General features: G+C 48.6%; 1 protein-coding gene across 4 annotated transcripts in view; it reads right to left on the reverse strand.

Annotated features, from left to right (window-relative positions):
* SYNDIG1L (synapse differentiation inducing 1 like) overlaps positions 1 to 23,754 on the reverse strand; it is a 100,833-nt gene that overhangs the window by 27,905 nt on the left and 49,174 nt on the right. For 2 of the 4 annotated variants that reach the window (XM_073349165.1, XM_073349164.1), the window contains exon 1: positions 5,085 to 5,284. The exons of 1 other annotated variant lie outside the window; for it this stretch is intronic. The gene's annotated coding sequence lies outside the window, so the exon portion shown is untranslated. Of the gene's footprint in view, positions 1 to 5,084; positions 5,285 to 23,275; positions 23,450 to 23,754 lie in introns of those variants that run through there. One more of the 4 variants, XM_073349162.1, reaches the window with a different exon arrangement.

The following is a 23,754-nucleotide window of genomic DNA, read 5'->3' on the forward strand; positions in this document are numbered from 1 at the left end:
TTCTAGTGCTAAGTATCTGCTATCACTTTAAAAAACTAAGCTGTATTTTGAATGCTGCACTTTCCTATTTCAGTTTTTCAAACTCAGATGTATTTCTCAAAGATGCAATAAGCTGGTATAGTGAAGAAATGAATTATTCCATTCAAGTTCAGGTAAAGAATTCCCTGTCTGATACAAAGTGTGAGGCCTGTCTCATTACCCAGCTTAATAGCTACAATCTGAGATTTTTTTAGCCTTGTTTTTAGTGTCTGATGTTTCCACCTGGACTCGTCAGACCGAGATTTGCCCTCTGTCTTTAAGAAAGTTTGCCTCCAAATTGGAGGGAGCTGCTGGAGTGAAGGAACTTATTATGTTTTCAAGAATGACAGGAGAAATAACATCTGCTTCAGGCTTTTAAACTACTCTTCCTCTCCTTGCAACGCCCATGGGAAGAGGGAAGTAGGAGAACTTCAACAATGTAGCATCTTACGACTTATAGTCACAAAGACTCTTGCCATATGGCTGGGAGGGAGAAGAAAGCCCTACCCAGAGAACATCTAACCTTAGTAGAAAGGCCACATGAGCCAGTCTATAAAAACCCAATGCACGGCCAATGAATTGTTTAAAGATAAGATGATGGGGGAGATTTTCAAAGTCACAGAAGGCCCATCAGATCTCCTTGAACATCGACAGCCGTTGTGCATCCAATGCCCCTTTGAAAATCTCCTCCAGTGTGTCTGGGCTTGGACCGGCACTCAGCTCTGTTCAGAGAAACCACAGTGCTGGAGTGACTGTGTAAAGCCCAGCATTCCTCCCAGTGCTTAAAGTGTGTGTGTTGGGGGGGGGGGGGGGGAATACTGCATAGGGGTCATGGACCCAGCAACAAAAGAGAAGTAAATTCAAATTAAAAACCAAGCTCAGTTGCTGGGGGGCACACTTGAGGCACTGTCTTACCAAAGCCACGATTCCCAGATGATAGACACCCCGCCCCAGACTTTTAGCACTGATTCTCCCAAACGCAGTCTGAAGTCAGGAGCAACTGCAGCCAGGGAGGGGAAAAGGGATTCAATATTCCCCCAAGCCCTTCCTCTACCCTGTTCATTTCCAGCCCCAGGCACAGGTCACTCTAGGCAAAAAGATCCCACCCAAAGGCGCTCCCTCTCTTTCCCTCACCTCCTGCATTTGCTGGCAGCTGCAGGGATTGTACTCGGCGATGGAGCTGTGTGTCAGGGGAGAGCCGGTGTGATGGTGAGGAGGCAGATGATGGTATGTAAGGATTTTTTAAGGGAGCCATCAAGCTGTACCGTGCCTTGCTGAACAGTGTTGTCAATGTCTTTGTCCTTCCCTTCTCCTTTTGAGGTCTGAACGCCTCTGAGATGGGCGGGGGGTAATTTCCACCCAAGGAGATGTACACACACTAGGTCTGATTGAGCTAGCATGGTTAGGTCTACTGGAGCTAGAATTTACCCCGCCAGTTGGTTTGTTTCTCTTCCCTCCTTGTCATGTCCCATCTAGATTTAGATCGGCAGGTCTTGGAGGCAGGGGCTGGGCCTGTACATGTTTCATGAAGTGCTACACACTTTTTGGTGCTTTAAAAATAAGCAATCATTGAAATTTTATACTTTGTGCCATATAATCTGACCTGAAAAACCAGTTCAGCCTGGCTTGGGTCTGATGCAGCCACATGGACTGAGAACCTGCCAAGGGTGAAGATAAACAGCAAGGTGGAAATGGGCTGTAGGGCTAGTATCTGATTCAGCATCTTTATTAGTGATCTGGAATGGGGAGGTTAATGATGTTCACAGATGATACTAAGGAGGAGCTACATAAGCACACTTCTCTGTCTTCAGTGGGGTATCTATCCTACTGAGCACTCACAAGTCTAAAGGTACCTAGTGCTTCATGAATAAGGCTATGATTTAGTCATGCATATTTTTGGTGAAAGCCACAGACAGGTCACGGGCAATAAATAAAAATTCACAGCACATGATCTGTCCGTGACTTTTATCAAAAAGACCCCTGACTAAATCTCTAATTCTGAGGCCCCGCTGCTCCCGAGGGCTGCTCTCCAGATGGCCTCCGGGTGTCGTGGGACTGCTGCTCCAGCTGCCTAGGGACCGCTGCTGCTCGGGCACTCCCCAGAGCCAGCCACATCAGCTGTTCTTCCAGCAGTCACTGAAGCCAGCCGCCCAGGGCCACCTGAGCAGTGGTCGGTGCGGCTAGCCCCATGGCAGCCCCCAGGACCACTGCTCGGATGCTCCCCCGGGCCGCCCCAGGACTGCTGCTTGCACGGTCCCTGGAGCCAGCCACCCAAGCAGTGGCTGGTACAGCTGGCTCCTGAGTGGAGGCTCCCAGGACGGCTGCTCAGATGTTCCCTGAAGCCACCTGGCCCTGGGCCTCCCAAGCAGCAGCCGGTGCGGCTGGCCCCAGGGACCACCAGAGCAGCTGGCCCAGGTCACTCCAGCAGCGGCCGGTGCGGACGGCTGCGGAGCCCCCAAGCAGCAGGTCCTGAGGCCAGCTGCTGGGGTGGCCCTGAAGTCAGCTGCACCAGCTGCTGCAGAAGTTACAGATTCTGTGACTTCCGCGACCTCTGTGGAAGAATTGCTGCCTTATTCATGATCGTCAGTCAATTAAGGGCTTGATCATGCTCCCTTGAGCTGTGTCTGGATGGAACCTCCGTGCCTGGCTCTTGCCCTCCCAAGTAGAAGGGGCCCAGCTGTCTCCATGACAGCATCCTGTTCCTCTGGTCACTAGAGGGCACTCCACAGTTGAGGGGTGCATACAAGGAGGTGGGGAAATGCATCCTCCCCCTCCCAGCCCAGCAGAGCTCAGGGCTCCAAGGTAACATCCCACCCCATGATGGGATTCCCCTTTAAGGGGAGTTCCAGGCGAAGCCCTAGTAGTGTAGCTCAGTTGGAGCCAAAACTACCAAAGAACTGCTGCAGAGGCACAACCCCCCCCCTTCAGACTTCTCTAAGCTCCCCTGTACCAACATCCTCTGGGATCTGTGAAGATCCTGGGGAGTAAGCAGGGTTTGTGGTGCAGCCCCCTAGACTTGGGTGGGGGGAGGGGGTGCAAACTCCCTGAAGGAACAACTGGGGAGAAATGCCTTTGTCCCCCTCCTGATGCCCGAAGTGCTTTGGCACAGGGAGACTGGGTCTCAGACTTCTGTAAAGCATCTAGTATCTTTTGGATGCTTGGGCCTGAATCCAGCAAAGCACTTAAACAGGTGCATAACCCCAGCATGTAAGTAGCCCCATATAAATCAATGGATACTACTAATGTGCTTAATGCAGTGGTCCCCAAACTGTGGGGTACACCCCCCTAAGAGGGCATGGAGGAACATTTGGGGGGCATGGCAGGCCCTGGCCCAGCCCCTGGGGGGCAAGGAGGGAGCACCACCCAAACCCACTCTGCCCCCAGCTCTGTGGCCAATGGCCCCATTCCTGGTCACAGCCCCAGCTGCAGCTCTGGTCCCGGCCCTCACCGCGGCCCTGTTCCTGGCCATGGCTCCGCTCCTGATTCTTGCTCCCCACTGAAGCTCCCTGGGAGGCACAGACCAGGTAAGTGGGGGCACAAGTGAAAAAGTTTGGGGACCACTTCCTTAATGTTATGCATATACTGTACTGGCTCAGGGTCTCTCTGCCTCTCCCTCAATACATAATAAATAAAAATCCTCACACACTCTTCCTCCCCCTTATGAGGTGAGTCAGTATTATCCCATTTTACAGATGGGGAAACTGATGCATGGAGACCTTTTCATGACTTGCCCAAGATCACATAGTAAGTCAGTGGCAAAGATGGAACTTGAATCCGTATCTTCTGTTTGCTAGTCCCATGCAAAAGCCATAAAAGAAGCTGTCACTTGGGGTTAGAAAAATAGCAAAGTAAGCGCAGGTCTACACTTAAAACGCTGCATTGGTGTGGCTGCACCACTGTAGTGCTTACATGAAGACACTCTTACACACACAGCCCCACAGAGAGCTCTCCTATCGGCCAAAGCAGGGACCTGTGCTGAACAGAATGAGGATCCCAAACGGGTGCTGCAGCAACGTACTTGCTCTCCAGTAGCCTGTTTACTCCCTGCCTCTGGCGGAGAGGCAGGGAATCAGAATGAAGAGCATTTAGCTTCCAAATGCTGCAATTTGCCAACTATTTCCATTACACTGGGAACTTTTGCTAGATAAATATATCAACACCCTTTTTGATGGGCTAATGCCTCCTGCTGCTGAGTTGGGAAGTAGCCATCTATTATCCTCTTGAGACAAAGTGGATTTTCCTGTGAGAGTCTCAGCCAGCCTCACACCTGCCTGCACTTATTATCTGTATTATTTAGATAGCATCATCACTTTCCCTTCAGGTTCCTTTGGGGGAGAAGTTTCTGGTGGCAGATGCTACGCTCATTCAGAGGGAATCTAGTTTTCGGAAGCTAAGCAAGCAGCTTTGTAAAGGGGGGCTGTGTAGAATAGCAGGGGCTTCTATAAAACCTGGAGCAGCCTAGGAGAATGAATTACAAGCCAGGTACTGGTCAGATACCAAAGGCACTTTCCTTCCACACTAGCCCTTTGAAACTGCAAACACACAGCTCCTTTCCCACAGACACTGCCCCAGAGCGAATAGGATTTTGCAAACCTGGATTGAAAAGGGGGTTACATGCACACAAGTAGAAGGTATTGTTATTGGCACCATTAACCAAACTGACTAATTGCCTCTTCTATTCTATTTAGCTTTTTATACATCTTCCAGGCACCTCAGCATCTTCCAGTGATGCCTTGAGCGACATGACTAGCATCTATCATGCATAGTTTGACTATTCGTTCTCTTTAGCCACACTGTCTAATTACTGATCCCCAAACTTTAGCAGAGGGCTGAGTTGTAAGGGAAAGTCCACAGAGCCCTTCTCTTTGTGGCCACCTCAGATTTTCAGACCCACCTGAAGTGGCTCTGCAATATCTGTGAAATACTGGGGGTCAAAATCTTTGGCTAAATCCTAACCAGCCACTGCCCCTCCCAGAAACAACTATCTGTTAATCCTGCCTGGCTGCTATTGTCTGATCAAAGCAGGACAGTACCCTGAATAAGAAAAGTCCAGGGATGCTCCTTACCTGAGTGATGAAGAGTGTCTCAGCCACTAAGTTGGAGAGAAGGTAGCTGAAGTAAACCTGATCCAGGCATGATGCTGGCTAGGAACAGCCCTTCATCTGGAATGATTCCAGCCTCCTCCTTTCAGGGTGGATCCTTTAGCTGCTTTGCTTGGAAGCCTTAGATGGTCAGTGACAGCACCAGGTATAGCACTGGGGACCGCGCCTCAGCGCAGCCAGAGACAGCACTGGAAATGTGCATCAGCATAGCCAGACACAGCATTGGAGATGTGCATCAGCACAGCCCTCTAGCTGCAGCAAAACCCTACTTCCCATTTGTGTCAAGAGAGCCCAGCGTTCACTCACTCTAGCACTCCAGCTGCGGTGTGATCAGCTGCAAACATTCCCGAATGAGAGCTGCACGTTGCCCGATTACTGCTCCTTCCCACAAGGTTTGTCTTGCTAATTCAGCTAAGGACTCAGAAATGCTGCCTTTTTCATTCTCTTTCTTTTTGCTGCCTTTCCCTTGGCACTGCTGCTCCCGCAAACACCCTGGGAAGAAAAGAGGTAGGGCTGCACAGCAGAATTTCAAGAAAAAGACAAACTGGGTTGCTCTGTGCCGGTGCTAAGGGTCAAGGAGGCCCAGCTCTGGTACTGTCTCTCACTGGGACAGCCAGTGTGCTCTCTGCTCCAGTGGGACAGGGCTGGCTCAGTCCACCTGGGAATCCTGGAGCCAGAGCTTGGCTGTTTATTTTTGTGGGATGGAAAAGCTGAGCTTCTCCTTTACGTGGGATTTCTTTCTTAAAGCATAGAGTTTGTATAGAATTAAAACTAAAGGGCCTGATTCAGATCTCCTTCACTAGACTTCCACCAGGGTAAAACCTGTGTGAGTTCAATTGGGTTAATCCTGATCTACACCAGCATGAAGTGAGATTGGAGCCGAGCCAAGCCTCAATAGCCTACCTACTCCCATAACCCTTATCCACTCTCAACCTGCATTCCAAAGAGCTCATACAGTGCCCCAACCTGCCAACTCCTTCCCCACTCCCCCAAGCCCACCACAACTTCTCTCCCCTCACCCCAACAGCTCCCCAGGCCTCTCCCAATACCCCTAAACTGCTTCCCCAAACAGCTTCCCTCTACTGCTTCCCTCATACTCTCAAACTGCATCTCTGCTATGACCACAACCCACTCAAACCTCCTCAAGCCTCACCCATACTATGCTCCAGCATCCCCGAACAGCTTTCATGCTGCACTCTCACCTTTCCGTTGTCATGTCCCTGACAGCCCTAGGTCACTGCCCTGCCATTTCACCTCCCATGGGGCTGTGCCGCCAACAGCCCCAAGTGTTCCAGTGCTGTTACCCCAAGACTTCTCCTCAAATCCTCACAGCGCTCCCATGCCACATTCCTGGACCCCCAAAACCACTACCACATCCCTACATGGTTTCGATAGCATGACCTCCCCCCCGCCTCCACGGAAGCCATCTCCCTGATGCTATACCCCAACATGCTCAAGAATATCCAGTTATCACAGGCAGTGCTAACATACATTTAGGAAAGGCTATTAAACCTGGCTGAAGCCCCAACGAATCTCCAGCTGTTAGAGATCAGGGTGAGAGCGGACATGGGGGGGAGGGTGCGGGAGAAGAGATTTTATCCCACATGTGCCTACTTACACCTTCCTCTGAAGCATCTGGTACTGGTTGCCGTCAGAGATAGGATACTGGGCCTTGGCTCTGATCCAGTCTGGCAATTCCTGTGTTCAAAGCATCCTAGTGCCATGCTGCATCCCCACATGCTCACAGTGGTTCTATGCCACCCCCAAAGCCAAACTGCCCTGATCCCACATCTCCAGTAGGCCTCTACGCCCAATGTCATGGCCCTGCCCAGGCTAAAGCTCTGACTTCTCAGCAGGATTTGTGTTTCCTGTAAATGCTCAGAGGAGGGTCTAGACTAACCTCTCCCACCACGTGATTTCTGCTTCCCACATACTCCATGAGTGGCTGGCAGGTTATTGCAAATGTATAGACATTTCTGATGGCCTAGCTCCCAGGTGCCACCTGAGTTCTGACTGGGAGAATGAGACAGAGATAGAATCTTTTCTGCTCACACTTTGGAGGCTTGTTTCTGGGTATGTCTACTCTGCAACTAGACACCCACGGCTGGGCCGTGCTCCACTGGCTGCAGTCCAGGCTCTAGGACCCTCAAACCTCGCAGGGTCCTAGAGCTCTGGCTGCAGCCTGAGCCCAAATGTCTACACCACAGTTAAACAGCCCCTTAGCCAAAGCCCCACAAGCCTGAGTCAGCTGGTGCAGGTCAGCTGCAGGTGTCTAGTTGCAGTGTAGACATACCCAGAAACAAGTCTCCAAAGTGTGAGCAGAAAAGTTTCTATCTTTGTCTTATTCTCCCAGTCAGACATACCCTCTCTTTCTAGCCACAGCAGTGAGATCATTTAACAGGAATAGCATGGAGGTGAGCCATTGGATTGAGCTGGATAACAAGAGCAACACAGCCCCTGAACTCCCCATCTGTGATTTCTGCGTCTGACACAGGAGTCCAACTCTGACCGACTGTCAGCTCATTTAAGGCCTGATAGCTCATCTCCTCCATCACCAATAGAAAGGGTGTGAGCCAGCCTTATGCACATTCATTCCCGCAGCACATGGTTACCTTCTAGGGAATCTCGCCGGAGCCCAGAGTTGCTACTAATAACAAAGCAACACCCCCAAATAGAATGGTTCCCCATGGCCAGATCCCACCCAACACCAGGCAGCGTCGGTAGAGGATTCTTAAGAGCAAACCTCAGATGGGCTCAAAGCAAACCCCTGCATACAGACACCCCTGGATTTGGGGTAAGTTTGTAATCCAAACCTGGATCCAAATTCAGAATTGGTGGCAGACCTCCAACCTATAGTTGGCTGAACCAAAATGCAGGGTAACAATAAAACAAGGAGAAGGAGATGGGACTCTCCTTTTGCAGCCCTAGGAGCAACGAGGTTTGGTGCCAAATGCGTTAGCTCAGTGAAAATCCTAGATCACGATCCTGACTACACGTCACCAGGAGCAGCTAGAATCTATGGGCACAGTTTCAGCTGGCACATGGCTGGAGACAGGGTGCCCACACTCCTGTTTGCCTTGGTTATCAAGCCACTTGCAGCAAGATTCAGGCAACATGTGCTGATTAAAGGGAAACAGAGAGGGCTTGTAAGGGACAAAGCCTTGTTATACTAGAACGACCCGTTGGCTTATATGGCAAGGTCTTGGGAAGAGCTCTTGCAAACCTTTTCCAGAAAACAGAAGTTTAAAGGACTCTGGGGTCTGACAGTAAATTACCATAAAAGTGAGCTCTTACTGTACGTCTCAGCAAAACCCCACTGCCGAAATCACTGGAGAGCCCCAAAGAAAAGGTCGCCAGCCAGATGAAATACCTTGATATACAGCTTGCTAATTCCTGTCAAACCAGTTTGAATTTACATTATGATAAGCTGCTGAAACGCATGCGGAAAGGACTAGATGGATGGGTAATCAAAACAGCAATATTACCAAAGTATAATAGTCTCTGCCACAGCAGCCCCATCAAAATCCCCACAAGCTGCTTTTGTCAATTCAATGGAGCCGCTCTGCCCTTCATATGGGCCACACGCAATCACCGGATTAAAATGCAGGCACTGTAATTACCCAGACAGGGTGGGGGATTAGCCCTCCCAAACTTCTACAGGTACTACTTAGCAGCAGAGCTGCAGCTCTGTGTCCCCTGCTTTGATGACGATAAGATGACATTAACATCCTGAATCAAAGACTCTGACCCAGGATGTCTCTTTGCTGGAGTTGTGTGTGTGAGAGGGTGTGTAAAAACAGCTTAGCACCATGATGATCTGATAACTTTTTTGAATGCAGGCCAGCGTGCAGCTTTAAGAGAAAAGGGGAAAAGCACATGGAAACCTGTGGTCCAGTCACTCAGGTGGCTACATGCAAAAGGACTGGATGACCTAATAAAAGTCGGGGGGGGGGAAGGGGGAGGAGGGAAGGAACCACATACAATACAGAAACATTTTTCATGCAAGGAACAAAAGAGGAATTCAGAAAGGATTGAAGCAATAATGTGCAAAGTCTCTTGCTCTGCTGAGCCTCACTGTGGATATTTATACGTCTAATGGGATGAATGAAATGGGCCCATTAGCAAAAAAAAAAAAAAAAAAAAAGGGAATAAGTGGTCCCCGATCTCAGCTTGAGTGGCAAGGAGACCTCTGGCAAGGACGCATGCAGTTAGAGGAAATGAGATCTCATTATATTATATACCAGTAGTTTTCAAACTGTGGGTCACAACCCAGTACTGGGTCACAGAATGTAAGGCACTGGGTTGCAGCAGCTCTGGTCAGCACCGCCGACCGGGCCGTTAAAAGTCCCATTAGCGGGGCTGCCCGGCTAAGGCAGGCTAGTCCCTATGTGTTCTGACACTGTGCTGCGCCCCCTGGAAGTGGCCAGCAGCAGGTCTGGCTCCAAGGTGGGGGTGGGGCACCACGGGGCTCTGAGCACTGCCCTGCCCCAAGCACCGGCACTCCCATTGGCCTGCCTCTGGGCCTAGGAGCTGGACCTGCTGCTGGCTGCTCCCAAGGTGCCGCACGGTCTGCGGTGCCAGGACAGGCAGGAAGCCGGCCTTAACACCCCTGCTGCGCTGCTGACCAGGAGCCACCTGAGGTAAGCCCACCCCCCCAACCCTGCACCCCTCTACCTTGCACCCCTACTCCCTGACCCAGTCCTGAGCCCCCCCAAACCCGGAGCCCCTTCTGCACCCCAAACCAGGCATCCAGGTCCCACCCCAGAGCCTTCACTCCCAGCCCAGAGCCCTGATCCCCTCTCGCACCCCAACCCCCTGCCCCAGCCCTGAGCTCCCTCAAACCCAGAGTCCCCTCCTGCACCGCAAACCCCTCATCCCCAACCCCACCCCAGAGCCCTGACCCCCTTCCACACCCCAACCCCCTGCCCCAGCTCTGAGCCCCCCACCAAACCAAGCCCACTCCTGCACCCTAACCCGCTCCGGCCCCCCCTGCAGCCTTCACCCTGGCACCCCAACCATCTGCCCCAGCGCTGAGCCTCCTTCCCCCAAACCCCTCATCCCCAGCTCCACTGGGTCGTGGGCATCAATTTTCTTAAACTGGGTTGCCAGAAAAAAAAAAAAAAGAAGTTTGAAAACCACTGTTATATACCAGTGGACATATCACAGTGTAGCCATTAGACCACTCAAACAATGCCTCTGTTTAAAAACAAACTTACTATGGACAAACTACATGAATAAAAAGTCATGCTTTTGTTCTGGGGTTACTATGCATTGAAAGGAGATGGTAAATGGTACGTCAGATGTTAGAAGCACCATTGCCACTACGTCCTGTGCTTTGCATTCTTCATCTAACAGATAAAGCAACAAATAACTATGCCAGGACAAATCTGTTAACATTTCATTACTGGCAGCCAAAAACCTGATCTCGTTAAATGAGAAACCTGAACTCTCAGCAAACCGTAACAAGTGGTTATTTCAGATCAAGGGTTTAGTGCCAGTAAAAAAACACACACAAAAACCCCACCAAACAAGGGTCCAAAATAACTGGAAGGTTTTTCAGATGAGGATTCTGCTGCAGGACGTCCTCAAGGCAGCTGATTAGGCTAGGAAAGAAAAAAGATAAAAGGAAGAGGAATGACATCAGACTCAAGAGGATGTAAATGCTTTTGGGAAAAGCACAAACATCTCTAAAAGTCCAGACTCAGGCAGCTGTATTAAGCTGAGCCCAGACCACATCAGAAAGCGCCTGATTTGCTAAAGAGCTCAGCATCTACTTAGGCATCAAAATAAGTGGCCAGATTTTATGTATCTATTTATTATAGATTGGGGAGTGGGTGGAGGAATGTTGAAGTCAATATTTGAAGCGGATTAAAAAAAAAATCACTGGGTTAGTCAAGTGCAGAGAAGACTGTAGGGAACATCAGAGGAACTAATTACAGTTATTTGAGCAGTATGATGGGAGATGGAATTCAGTATGGACAATTGCAAGGTGATGCACACTGGGAGGAATAATCTGAACTATTTGTGTACTCCAGTGAATTCTAGATTAACTGTAACCATTCAGGGGAAAAAAGACCTGGATGTCATTGTGGACAATATAGTGAAACCAATCTGTTTAATGCACAGGAATGGCCAAAAGAGCAAACATGGTGGTAGGTTGTACTGAGAAAGGGATAGAGAATAGCAGCAAAAATATTACATTGCCATTCTTATGGAGGCATCAGCAATGATTCTGTAGGTAGGAGGGTTGAGTTGACATGTAGTACCCAGTGTCAGAATTTATTTTGCCCCCAATACTCTCAACAACATAGCCTGCTCAAACTAACTGTAGTTAAAACTCACTAAAATCTTGTATATATGCTACATCTGAATATTTCTCTTTGGGGATTAATGGTCATTTCACCCAATTATTCTTCATAATGAAAAATGTCTCCTCCTGCAGAGGCTGAAGGATTCAATATTTTCCTACAGAGAATTCCACAAAGAACTGCCTCCTTTCAAAACACACCCCTATCTCCCATTGTTCTATGGGACTGAAGCCACAGCTGCCATTTTGAGAAGGCTCTCTCTCATTGTCAATGAGACAAAGTGCCTCTGCTACCACACAGCATAGGGGGCCACTGTCTTCCTGAGGGCTGCTGTGGCTTCAGTCCCATCAAGAACAATGGGAGATAAAAAGGAGCAAGTCTTTGTGGGAGATAAATATTCAATTATGAAAAACAACAACAGCACACAAAGACCATCAATCTTAAATATCTTTCAAAGGCCACCTATAGCACCACATCTAGACAGGAGGGGATTGGCTGAAACCTACCCATCTCAATGGAGGATCCAGAAAGACAGAGAGAATCCCAAAGACTGAACAACTGACTCACGGAAAACTCCGGCAGGCGACACATATGAACTCGGCATAAGTCTGCTGGAGGAAGACAATGGACCAAGAGGTGAAAGGTGCTGGGAGAAGAGCTGGTCTTTGGGAGAGACACAAGAGCACACACCTGGGACTAAGAGAGAGAGACAGAGCCAAAATTGATTCTATGGCAGCTTGTCTGGGTAGAGCCAGGAGACTGGCCAGTCTGAACTGTCTTCACCTTTGCTTCTCTATGCTAACCAACGACTTCCAGATGCTGTATTCCGGTTCACTAACATACCTTACTTGGTTTTAAAAAGGCTGCCTGGTGTCATTGCAAATACTTGCTGAGGTGCAAGTCTCTGAACAGGAGTCCGTCTCAATTCAACTCGCTGAACAGAACTCATGGTGTGAAACATGAGTGCTGGAGCCCAGAGGCTCAGTCTTGGAGATGTTGAGGTCTCATAGCCTACCCTTAAGGAGAGTGGGACCACTTAGGAGCCTGGCACACTGAAGGGGTTCCTCCAAGGGACTGTTTAAAAGCTGGGGATAGGACAAATCCTGTGGATCCTTGACAAGGGGAATATAGGGGACGTACAGAAGGGAAGAGGAAAATGGTGTGCGTGTGTGCGCATGTGCACACTCAGGGATATGTGCACATAGATATGCGCACAGGAAAGTGTAGGGAAGTGCCAGGAGTAGTGGGAATGTCAGAGTGGGCGTGTGAACGTAGGGAGTGCAACAGACTAGGGGAATTTGGACGACAAGAGGGAAGGGGAAACCCGCAGTGTACATGCTGGCTGTTTTGCATTGCTCTAGCAGAAGCAGCAGTAAACCCATTCTAGCTGGCCTGCATTCTCTGGCTGCTTTCTGCTGTTCCAAAGTGGGGTAAAGGAGCCAGAACGCACAAGTGAATCTGGCCATAAAGTTAACATTTTTTAAATGGTGCATGGTTGGTACTTCATATCTTCAAATGGTTAGAAATATTACATGGCAACATTCTCTTTGGGTTTCTTATTTAGTGTTTATGTAAATATATATATATATATATATATATATATATATATATATATATATATATATATATATATATAATTAGGAAAAAAACAGAAGTGTAGTAACTCCATGAAGGGGGGGAAACCAGGAAAACAAAACTAAACCCAAATATGATTTTAAAAAAATAATCAGTTTGTTCTAATCTGGCTCCACAAACACTGACATGCCTTAATCATAATCATGTGGCATTTCCAGGACATCTCTGCAGGGCAGAGTGGAAATTTCTGCTGAAGGAGAAACTTAAATGATGAAGAATAACTAGGGAAAAAATGACCATTAAATAAAAAAAATTATTTCCATGTACCCATGCAGAGGATTGCAGTGAGCTTTAACTATATGAGAAGCTGGAAGAGCCTATAGCAGGGAGAGTCAAGATTGGTTGGATGTCCTCATTGTGCATTTCTGTACCTTAACATGTTTGGATTTCTTTTAAGTTTAACCTTAACTGTGAATTTCCCGGGTTTAACACTTCTGGGGTTGGGATAATTACAACAGTCCTTTAACATATTTGAGCCTAAATTACAGATAGATACTCTCCCCCTTCACTCCATTTTAATGTCATTTTTGTCTGGGACTATAAACCAATGGTATGCCCTCACCTGAAATAACCTGTTCACTTCTGATGCCCCAAGAAGGGCAATGAAAGTGATGGAGGGCCCTGATCCAGCACCCCTGCAGTCTTCAATTTGTGCTGACTGGCCCCTAGAGGTCTGGAAAGTATGAAGAAATTAACAACATAAAAACTACTGTGTTTGGAGAGAAGATGACTAAGAGGAAGCTTCTGTCTACCTGAGCTGGCTTTGAACTCATGACCTGCATCCTTTCAATTCCTCAAGTAATCTGTTCTGCAGTATCTCTATTCCTTAATAATTTGTGCAGCTCTTTTCTGCATTCCCTCCAGTTTGTTGGTATTTTCCTGGCCATGAGGTGCCCCAGGACACCATGGCCTAACCTGCATTATTGAGTGGGATAGTTCTCCACACTGATAAAGGCACTCCCCTCCCCTGTGCATGTGCTCTCCGTCCAGCTCCTTGTGTGCACAAATTTGTCTGATCCCACCTGAGACTGGGACAACCTGCATCTGCCTTCACCTACCTGAAAGCAGGTCCCCCGCTGTCTAATAGCTGAGTAAATCTTCTTTAGAGTCTGAGAGACAGAGCCCTGGGGAGCTCCTAACTCAGCTATTGGCAGGAGGCAAGTCTCTGGAAATGAAGCTTTACAACACTGGTGAAGCCTGAGATGAAAGACAAGCAGCAGGATGAGGAATAAGCTATCAAGTGGCAGCTACATGAGCTCCACAGGGATCTTACCCACTTCAGCTTGATCACTTCACAGCTGACAGCAACGGGGGCTACATGGGTGCTCCCAGAGCCCGCATTCTGCCCCACAAAGTCCCCATCTTGACAAGGGGTGCATGTTTCACCTTCAGGCCTCTGTACAAAGCCCTTTGTGTTTTAGGTAGGAAGGGTGTGCATTCTTCTTCTGGCTTTGAAAGTATCATTCCCTGGAGGAGAGCAAATGCCCAAGACAGTCATCCCACATGTCCCGTGTCTGCCCAGTTCTCAGCCTCGATTTGACATCCAGCATTGCCACAGGTAAAACTCAGACCACGTTCTCATCACAAACCCCCGTAGCCCGTGACTTCTAACTTTCAAAACTGGAAACATTTCACGCCTGGTGTCAGACCCCAGGGAAATGTTTTGGGGAAAGTTTAGACAAATTCAGCTCAGCAAGCATGAATAGGAACCCATCCCCCACCACACATTTTAAGCATTATTATTCTCTTGAATAACTAGGAAAAGGCTGAACTGTCACATCTGAGCCACATGAGTCATCTCAGGGAGGCAAGCGATCCCGGCAGTATTTGGGTTTGAAGTAACAGCAATTAGCATTGGAGGACGATTCATGGCACAAGTGCTGCTCATTGTTTGCCATTCAGCACAGAATTCTGGCATCCTGTGAATACATGGAAGTCGGTATCTTGGCTTGGCTTGACAAAGTCCCTGGGGGCAAGACCTATCTCAACTCTGTTCTGTTCAGCACCAAACACACAGCAGCACTCAACCAATAATCATCATCGGCAGACAGGAGGGAATGCAGAAAAGAGCCACACAAATCCACAGATGATCAGACAGTGAATTCAAATGACATGGGCTCTGAGGCTGCCTTCCCCAGAGCATACTTGTCCTTTTAGAGGGACAAAAACTATAAACTGAGGCCAGACACCCATAGATAGGCCATTCTTCCAGCACCCAACCCACAAGTGTCAAACCACACCCGTTTTCCGGACTCTGCAATCCCATTCTCGATCTCTTCTGACAAGATCGCAGTCCCCATCCCTGATCCTCTATGGAAAGATCTTGGATTCCTTTCCAATGAACCCACAATCCCTCCAACACCACAGAGTCCAAGACCAGAAGGGACCATTGTAACCATATAGTCTGACTTCCTATGTAACAAGTCCAGAGAACTTCCCCAAAATGATTCCTAGAGCATACCTTTTCAAAAAGATCCAATCTTGATTTAAAAATGGTCAGTGATGGACAATCCACCACAACACTTGGTAAATTGTAAACCACTTACAGTTCCCCCTACAAGTCTTCAGATACTCTCAGTTCCATCACAATAAGCCTATGTCCAGAGTCCAACTTCCCCAACCCTCAAGCCTATGGCCTCTGTCTCATGTTCACTCTGGCGGCCTGTGACCCATCAGGCCTTCATGGTTTCCCCACACCTGTTCCACTGTGCTCAGCCTGGTGGATATCCTGTGAATCAAAGTTATCCTGAGCTCTCTCCCTGTGGAGGAGGTTGGGAGAGCAGAAGAAATAGACAGAAAGGGAGGAAGGGAAGAGAGAAAGAAAACAGAAGGCAAAAGAGAGGACAAGGCAGGATAAAAGGAGGAAAAAGTCAGGGAGAGAGGAGAAGAGTAGATTTGTAGCTTCCCGCTGGGATAGCGTTGATTTTCTCTGTTACAGACTGAGTCCCTGCAGCCCATAGCTTGCACCTCTCAAACCATTCACCAAGCTCTTCCCTAACTCTTCCCCACCCCAAGGCCTGGCTACCATCTCTCTGTGCCAGGATTCAGTCAAGGATTAAACAACCCAGATCTGTATCCTTTGCTTAGATCAACCGCACCGTCTAGAACATGGGTAAAGATGTATGTAGGATTTTGTTTAGTCTCCTACTTTCCTTCATTCCTTTAGGTTTTCAAAAGGAGCCTGTCTTGGATGGTTTAGACACAACAAATCCTGCATCTTGGCAGGGCGTTGGATTAGGTAACCCTTGTGGACCCTTCTAGCCCTGTGATTCTAAGTACAGTACAACATTAGCCTGGATGTGAGCCACAGCAATTACTGTGTGAGCGACAAAATCAGGGCCACTGAGTTCAGTCAGCTTTTTCTGCTGTTGCTTTCTGTCAGTTAGGGGGCTGGAATGCAGAGAGCTCAGCGCTCCAGAAGCCACATGCTCTGACCAGTAACCCCCTCCAAGGACTCAGCACTCAGATTAGATAGAAGAGGGATGAAAAGCAGTGGCATGAGAATAACAGTTGGGCAACAACCACTGTGGGAAAAGGCTTGGGGGGGGAGGGGAATTCCAGGGAAAAGGGTGGAAGGAGGTTCAGCCACTCTCTGGCACACATAACTGGGACACGCTGATATGTCAGGGGGCCAGATATGCAGTTTCAGGCTGAGGGACAAATGACTATTTCCCCTCATAGGAGGTTAATAGTAGCTAAAATCTGTGGCAGCCTAACAGTGCTGTCCAGAGGACTCCTGTAGGCTAAGGGATGAGTGATTTCACCTGTCCTTGAGCATTTCCCCCCATTTCTGTACCACTGGTACTAGTACATTCCTTCACTGCAAACAAAGACAACTGGGCTTAGAGCCTTCTTTAGTGAGTTGCTGTTTGGCACCCTCAGGAAAGGGAGCCACAAACAAGGTACCAGTCAGGGCACAAGGTGTCAGTCACGGGCACAGAGAAGGCTGCAGTCTCTCCCCAGGCAGTGCTCCACGAGGGCTTGTCAAGGCCATTGTGAACTTAAGGAACAACACTAAGGGCTCAGTCCTGCTCTTCATTAAGTCCCCCATGAGGGGCTCTGGCCCTGAGCCATGCGGGGGAAGATCCTGTGGAGAGCGAAGCAGTGCTGACTATGCTCGTAGCACTACTGAGCGCCCGCAAGCATGGGGCAGGAGACTCAGCAAGCCCACCCAGCTCTCACAGGCTCAGAGCACTGCATTCTCTGGGGTTCGTGCCTTGCAAAGGCCAGTAACATGGTGAGCGTGCTCCAGGTGCTACTGTCAGATTATTCTGTTATTTATAAACCACATTGCTTCAAACAGGACTAAGGCACTTAGCGTCAGTGAGGAAAATGGAGCTGGCAAGGAACTCACTGGAGTTACTGTATCAAGGACAGGGAGGAAAAGCAGCATCTGGAAAATGTCTGTGGTGCTGAAGACACTTTCCTCTTCTTTGAATAACTCAAAAGCCACCCAAGCCAATTTTTAATCCAACTTCACAAGACACCACTTTTGGGCTGAGAACAAGCAGGAGAAAAATGCAGCCCGAAGGGTAATCTTTCCAAAAGAGATAAGCCACTGGAAATAGAGGCTTATAATGGAAGTGCCATCTCTACAGTAAGTGTAGCACATTGAGAACAGCACCTCTCCCGGCTAAGGACCAAGTACTGTTGCCAATAGCACTGATGTGCTCCGTGAAATCCATAGCGGAAATCTTGTTGCTCACTTCAACCGCTGACATACCTTGAGAGGGTTGGATTAACAGAAGGATTCTTACAAGACTGGAGGCAAGATCCCCTGGGGACAAACTGATAAAAATATAATCACTACAGGACGCACTAAGGAACCAGGGTCATATAAGGACACAACATGGATTCAGGTTTCTCTATAACCCCCAGGATAACAATAGTGCTAGACAGATGCCAATAATATCATCTGCGACCCCGTGGTACCACGCTTCCTTCAGACCAACTCAGAAATTCTTTTCTAATCAGAGGCTATTGTTGGGGGATTATTCTAAGGAGAGTCAGCCAATGAGTTTGTTTTCCTTTAGATATTCAGCTGCAACAGCAAGCAGTGCATGAAGTCTATTCAGCTGTTTGAACTTTCAGCCCATTCTTGTGGCTATGGATTGTAGCTGTATCAATAGCTGGCTCAACCTCAGAATAAAAATCATTTGCAAACAGGGAAGTATTTCAGTTCTCCAAAATTCGAGTGTGCAGGGCAAAAGGTAATAGTTTGGATGGACTTTGCCAGAATCAATCAACCAAAGAGGTTATTTTAGAGCCATCTGAGAAAATGCAAACGGGAAAGTACTTTTCAAAAAAAGTAAAAAATGCTTTATAATCCCATCTAGAACTCCTTAACCCATGAATGCATTTCTAATGCCAACCAAGGCATCAAATCCATCATTACAAACAGCATCACTTTTCTCCTGAAACCACCTAACCTGCTGTCAAGTTTCCCTCCCCACTCTGAACTCTGGGGTGCAGATGTGGGGACCCGCATGAAAGACCCCCTAAGCTTATCTCTACCAGTTTAGGTTAAAAACTTCCCCACGGCACAAATTCTTCCTTGTCCTTGGAACGGTATCACTGCCACCACCAAGTGAGTTAGACAAAAATTAAGGAAAAGGACCACTTGGAGTTCCTGTTTCCCCAAAATATCCCCCCAAGCCCTTTACCCCCTTTCCTGGGGAGGCTTGAGAGTAAACAAGGTGAGCACAGACCAGACCCTTGGGTTTTTAGGACACTAAAAACCCCAATCAGATTCTTAAAAACAGAACTTTTATTATAAAGAAAAAGTAAAAGAAACACCTCTGTAAAATCAGGATGGAAGATAATTTTACAGGGTAATAAGATTTAAAACACAGAGGATTCCCCTCTAGGCAAAAAACTTCAAAGTTACAAAAAAACAGGAATGAACCTTCCTCTTAGCATAGGGAAAATTCACAAGCTAAAACAAAAGATACTCTAACGCATTTCCTTGCTATTACTTATTATTTCTGTAAGTTTAGATGTATCATTCAGTAGGAGCTGGATTATTTACTTGGTCTCTCTCTCTCTGTCTCCAGAGAGAACACACGCACACAAAAAACCACACAAACCTCCCCCCACCAGAGTTGAAAGTATCTTCTTTCCCCATTGGTCCTTCTGGTCAGGTGCCAACTACGTTAATGGAACTGATTAACCCTTTACAGATAAAGGAGGGATTTTATGCTACCCTTAGCTGTATGTTTATGACACCTGCCCTCAGTTTATTTTAAGCATCTAGGGAGAGACGGATCTCTTGCAATCTGCCCAGAGTAAGAGGCAGTGCTTAGCCAGTCACAATTCAGCCCCTGCTTCCCAGCAGGGGCTGAGGCTGGGGCCACAGCTGGGGATGCGGTTGAGGCTGAGAGTGGAACCCTGGGCACAGGGCCAGAAGCCAGGGCCGAGGCTGGGAGTGAAGCTGGATGGCGCTCCCTACCCGCTCCCCCATGGGAGCTGGCCTGGGTCTCAGCCATGCCTCCCCGAACATTCCTCCATGCCCTCCCCTAGGAGGTGCATCCCACTGTTTGGGTACCTCTGTTCTAATCTGAACCCCTTTTATTTCTGCCGTATCCTTTTTGAGAGAGGGTGACCAAAGTTGAACCCAGTATTCCAGGTGAACCCAGTATTCCAGGTCTGTGCACACACATGGGAAATGTATTTGTTTTCCTCATGGTGGAGTGCTTTCCTAAAGGGACAACAAAATTTAGCCTCAAAAGGAAAGTGATGACAAAGCAATATACTAGGAGGTCCAGGATCAAGTATTCAGCCTAATGTCACGTCCGCTTTCATTATCAGTTCAGATAAGGAATAAACAGGCTTTAATTATTGGGAATGTACCAGAATGTAAAGCAGAATTGCTCACTGCCCCATTACTGAAATGCGTTCACAGAATCACAGTGGCTAGAGAGGAAACAGACCTATTTATTAAGTCACCCACTCCTTCACCCTGGAGGATCTTATTACAGGAGTCCCCCTCCCCTCAAAGCCAGTCCATGGGTTGTTTATAGGCTGCCCAAGTGTAGCTGCTCAGATAAATTCATCCGCAGACAGGGAGGCAGAAAGTGCCACTGCTTGCTATAAAATAAGTCAAAGAAATCCCAGTCAAGGAGCCTCCATTGGGGAGGTGCAGCTCTGGCGTGCAGGATAAAGGACAACTGTGCCACAATTGGTGCCCAATGGCTGGTCTAAACTGTGACTCCTGTATGCTCAGGGATGAGTTTTGTCTAAACAAATGTAACCCTTCTGGCAAGTGGAGTTGGCAGCAACAAGGGCTGGGTTCAATATCTAGGGGTTCCTCTTTACAATACAAAATAGAACCATCTCGGGCCCCGCCCCACCCAGTAATCTGGGAAAATTTAACACCACCTCTGGGCATCTTTAAGAGGCAATACTTCCTCACTCGCAAGCACTGAATCTGTGTTTAACAAAAGAGAACTTTTATTAACAAGCTAAAAAGGGGACCCAACGTTAATTTGGGAGAACACCACAACTGTGATTCAAAAGCATGTGAGCACAGGCAAACACCCATCCCACAGGGCGTGGGGCAGTGTCCTTTGCCTGTTTCTCACCTTGTGGTGTGAAAGTCTGACAAACGAATGTCCCTCAACACACCACACCCCACTCCCTTTGCTGCACCCTGCTCACGGTTGGCTGTCCTTGGTTAGTGAAGACCTAGCGTTCAGCGGTGCGTTCGCAGCAGTTCATCTCCCACCCCAGGGGGCGGGGCGACGGGTTGTTGATCCATGCCTCTACTGCTGATACCACTGCAGCTGGCTCACAGCTGCCCCGTCTCTCTGCTGACATCTGCCATCAGGGCCATCCCTAGGGAGGTGCAGGGCCCGGGACATAGGCGCTGAGTTTCTAATGTGCTGGGAGGCGCTCCCCCCAGCTCCGCCCAGACCCCACCCCCAACTCCACCCCTTCCCCCAATGCCCCACCTCCACCCCGCCTTGCCTCTTCCTGCCCCCACCTCTTCCCCGCCCAGTTCCACCCCCTTCCCTCAAGAGCGCTGCGCCCTTGCTCCTCTCCCTTCCCCACCAGCACCCCCTGACACCTCAAAACATCTGATCCGCAATAGGCGCTGAGAGGGAGAGGGAGGGGGAGGGAGAGGGGGAGGTTTAGGGGGCTCCTCCTCACCCCCCTGCCCGCTGCCGCTCATCTCCCCATTTGCCTCCTCACCCCACTCGCCTTACCTCTTCATGATTTTATCAAAGCGTGGGGGCCCCCAAAGCACGGGGCCTGGGGCAGTCGCCCCGATTCGCTGTACCCAAGGAATGCCTCTGGCTGTCATTCTCTGCCACTGCTGGCCACCACCACTCACTGAACATCACGTTCTGAAGTTCTACCACTTAACCCAGCTCTGAGTGATTTCAGCTCTCAGTGATATCAGCAGGTGGTGGAGAACCTCACTGCCAGTGCAGTTTCTGTATTTTCTTTTGCTGAAACATTATCCCCCCACAAGGTCTAAGACTGAGCCTCTAGACCTGCTCAGCAGTGAGAACAGCAGCAGGAACCACTACCTAGAAACAAAGATTCTCAATTGAATCTAATTAGCTCAACGTTTAAACACTGGAAAGGAGCTGGTCAAATGGTCTCTAGAACTCTTTCAACAGCATCTCCCCCCGCCTCGCCAGCTAAAAACAGTTGACCCAGCCACTGTCATCTCAATTGGGATTTGGCACCACTCCCCCTGCTTAGCAAGTGAGGTTCAGTTTAGGGTAACCCCATCAAACAGGGCATGCTAAGCATAGTTCTGCTGACCTTTGCTCATAAAATAAGGATAACAACACTTCATTACCCCTGCATTCAAATACTAGAGTGATTTATAACCCAAAACCAGCCCAAATTGGTCATTTTGGCAAAGCAACTCCACCATGCTCTGCTCCAAGGCAGAGTAGGCATAACTGTGCAAATACATTTGCTCTTGAAGTCTTGTCCCTCAGTGCATCACTACATGTCAGGGGAGAGCTCATTCTTATGCAAAGAGTGTGTGTAATGTACTGGCTAGTCTGCCTGGGTCACTACGGACCCTTACGGGACAGGATGTTAAACCTGCTCAAGTGCCTGAAGTCATATAGCCTTCTGTTGACTGTGACCCATGGAAGGTATAAGCCCTACTACTACCGAAGCTACTGAGGATTCACTTTTAGCTCCAGCAACAGGGGAATGACTGTCTTTGGGGCCGAAGATCCTCTGCTCTGTTCCTGCTGATGCCAGTGAGGATTGCAGAACTTAGTGTGCCCCAGTATGTGGTCAGGGCTTCCCTGAGGAAAATGACTCAACCCTTGAGACTTGCTACTGGCCACAGAGGACAGTCTAGGAAGTGATCGGACAGGACTTTTCCAGGTCTAATCTCTAGGATTCCCTTATCATTTGCCATGTTGTGGATTTTTCCAAAAGAAAGCTACAGATGCTGTTTGCTCCCACTGGTGCAGGCATATGAGGGTGCAAACTGCTTCACAGGCTCCTGATTATTGACAGGAGCTGGGAAATGCACCGTTTATCACACAAGGCTTTGGACATGCTTTTTGGGTGTTTGCAAGGACACTGTCAGCCCCAGGCACCATGAGTGTTTTATGTTTTCCCAGTTGTGCAGTTTGCACAGGCTTTGCCCTGATTTACAACATCTTGTCATCACCTTGCAAGATCAACACGCGCCCACCTGGCCATGAGGTTCAATTATTGTCATTCCCTCTCAGCAGGGCTTCTCCATCGCTCCTTGCAGCACGTTCAGAAAGCAGCAGCCTGTTCACTCGCTGGCTGGAGCTACATTGATCAGATTATCTTCATGTCAGCTGCCAATAAAGTAGTGGATTGACTATCCTAGCCCTGACATCCCTTAAAGCGCTTAGCAGTGCAGGCTATGGGTATATTAGAGCTGGCTTTGTGCTTTCCTTCAGCCTTTTCCTTGCAGGAATCCTCTTCCAAAAATATCTGTCGAGCCTCCTCTCTCACCTCATTCGGATCATTCCTAAAGACGCACTCCTGCCACAGCGCCTACCAAAAAGCAGTTGAGTCTGTGCTTTACAGTAAAAAGAAAGGTGGAGCCACCAAGACTAATCTAAGATTCACAGTTGGTGTTCATTTATATGTGGTAGCACCCACATTGTGCTAGGCACTATCCACAGATATACTGAGCCATGAAGAGCCTACACTCAGAAAGAGGAGGGATATATGAGGGGAAGGAAGAAAAACACATACCATTTTTAACAGATACACGTCCGCTATTCCCAACTGCCATTCTGATCAGCAAGGTGGCCTGTGTATTGTAGGCATCGCAGCAGAGGTGGGTCTGCAGGTGAACTGGAAGAAGGAGAAGGTAGTGGTCTAACACCTCATGGCAGGCATCTGATGTGGTAGAAAGCACAAAGCCAGCTGTGGAGGAGGCAGAAAAATAGATGGTCAAAGCTGGCATAGTTAGCAGATCGGAGGGGGTAGGGATATGCAGTAAGAGACTATCAGGGAATGAGGGAGGGGCAAAGTTGAGAAGGACCTTGAAGGTAAGGAGAAGAAGCTCAAACCTGATGCAAGGGAGAGCCAGCGGAGGGATTAATAAAGGTGGCACAAAGGTCAGAGTGGCAAGCAAGGAAGATGAGCTTAGCCGCTGCATTTTCAATGGACTAACGTGGGGAAAATGTGAGTGTCAGGAAGGCAGGAGCAGAGGTTACAATAATCAAGGC

Source organism: Lepidochelys kempii, chromosome 6, assembly GCF_965140265.1.
Source record: "Lepidochelys kempii isolate rLepKem1 chromosome 6, rLepKem1.hap2, whole genome shotgun sequence".
NCBI lineage: Eukaryota > Metazoa > Chordata > Testudines > Cheloniidae > Lepidochelys > Lepidochelys kempii.